The 2166-nt window shown below is 36.0% G+C and overlaps 1 protein-coding gene across 1 annotated transcript in view; it reads right to left on the bottom strand.

Annotated features, from left to right (window-relative positions):
• LOC103512586 (39S ribosomal protein L32, mitochondrial) overlaps positions 1 to 2166 on the bottom strand; it is a 10802-nt gene that overhangs the window by 1734 nt on the left and 6902 nt on the right. The window lies entirely within an intron of this gene.

The following is a 2166-nucleotide window of genomic DNA, read 5'->3' as shown; positions in this document are numbered from 1 at the left end:
TGTAAAAAGTTGGGAAAAATCCAAATCTGAGGTCAAAACTCCGAAAAAATAACTGCAAAAGGTCGAAAATTCAATTCTCTTTTGAGTCGAGTAGATTTCTCGGATGACTTGTTCCCTGGCTGAGTACTTTGTTCAGACCCCATTTTCAAGGGAAAGTTTCTTCTTGGCGTCTAATTCTGAAAGGAAGACACAGTTTCAATTAAATTCAGTATGGTGCCTCTATCTCTTTTCAAGGGAAAGTTTCTTCTTGGCGTCTAATTCTGAAAGGAAGACACAGTTTCAATTAAATTCAGTATGGTGCCTCTATCTCTCCCTTAGGTAGTTTTAGGTAGGTACATATTATTTACACTCTGTATCGTCGTAAGGGCCAGCCGTTAGCGCGTTGTACTAGCACTCTGCACTGTCGTATCGTACCTCTACTTTTTTTCATCAACAAGTTCAAAATTTCTAACAACAGTCCCTCGCCTTTTTCATCGTTGATCAACAGCCCCTTTTCTTCTTTGGATTTTCCTCTTTGTACATTTTTCACGCAGAATCCACTCCTTTTTTACCTCCAAGAACCCCGTTTTAAGGAACAGGCCCCACTCTTCGGCTAACTTCGTCTAAATTCGTATTTTCCTACAGCGCAATTTTTGCCCGGCTTCCTTTTGTCTTTGATCGCCATTCGCGATTATCGATTAAAAATTTAGATCTGCTGCTGCTGCTTTTTCTAAGATTTTTTTCCTTTTTTAATAATTAAAGTTCTTTTTAGCCATGGCAGGCTAAAACATTAGCCAGCCCTGTGTGGGCTGTAGTTGGAGTGATGCGGTGAATGTGAGCAATAAGTAATGATGGAGAAATACTTCTTGGAATAGGCCCCCGATATCCGCTACCTTCACGTTTTAGAAAGTCCCCATTATAATGGCTATCTTCACATTTGTGATAAGAATTTTTGGGAAAACTTGAAATTTTGAGAAAGTCTGGATTCTGGAAAATTTGATAAGCTGATAAGAAGATTGCACAGCTTCAGCGTGTTTTCTCATGATTTTCCTCAGTTCTGTTATCTCAAGAAACAAAAACTCCACAAACAGAACTCATTGTAAGGTAAGAATAGTATTCTTTCAATACTCACATTGAGATACGACCTGAAGGTGGCTTGTATGGTGTCTGAAAGGTGATACCAAATTCTATGAAAAGTATTTTACTGTCTCTACTATTCCTTTATACCACTGAATGTTTCTTTAATCAACTGCTATGTTCATACCTTTCCGAATAGTATTCTTTCAATACTCACATTGAGATACGACCTGAAGGTGGCTTGTATGGTGTCTGAAAGGTGATACCAAATTCTATGAAAATTATTTTACCGTCTCTACTATTCCTTTGTACCACTGAATGTTTCTTTTATCAACTGCTATGTTCATACCTTTCTTTATCCTGAATTGAGCTTCCAGAGGGCTTAAAAAATATGACAAATTATCTGACAACCTCTGTAAGTAGTCCTAATATAATGTAATTTATTTTTCAGTAAAAACTAGACTGTAACAACCACAGCAAACATGGACAGTACCACGTCAAATTGTGCTCTCCAAATAGCCTTGCAAACTATGAAAGACAGATGCCAACTATTGCAACTCAGACTGTCAAACTTAGAAGAAGAAAATTTGAAACTGAGGATTGACAAGAAGAAAAGTGAGACAAATGAAAAAGAACCCAAGGAAAGTTTAGTCAGTAAACTGAATGAAGAAATAGAAATGTTAAGTCAACAGAAGACCCAGCTTACACATCACATATTCATGGTTGCGACAGAAAATAAACAGCTGTGGACTAAGTTGTCCATGTTGACGGAAGAAACAAATGTGCCAGAGCAAAGTATAAACTTGGTGAAAGATAGTAAGTATTTTACTACTTTTACAAAAGGAAAATTATCAATTTGTGAAGGACTTATTTCAAGCAATTGTTATTTATGAAAGTAAATTTAAATCTTTTGGAATAGGTACTTTGCTGATTATCACCCCACACAGAAAACACAACACAAACTTTATTTCATTTCATTTAACTGTTTTTAAAGCAGAGTTTAAGTACATTATGTTCACCTGACAAACTGACATGAGACCCAAAACATGTCCATAGTTTTTTTTATCCTTGGATTAAAACATTTTATTGGACAATATTTTTCATAGATAT

The sequence above is a fragment of the Diaphorina citri genome, unplaced genomic scaffold (assembly GCF_000475195.1).
Source record: "Diaphorina citri unplaced genomic scaffold, Diaci psyllid genome assembly version 1.1 scaffold857, whole genome shotgun sequence".
Classification (NCBI taxonomy): domain Eukaryota; kingdom Metazoa; phylum Arthropoda; class Insecta; order Hemiptera; family Psyllidae; genus Diaphorina; species Diaphorina citri.
The sequence above is the reverse complement of the archived record's forward strand: the minus strand, read 5'-3'. Positions and strand labels throughout refer to the sequence as shown.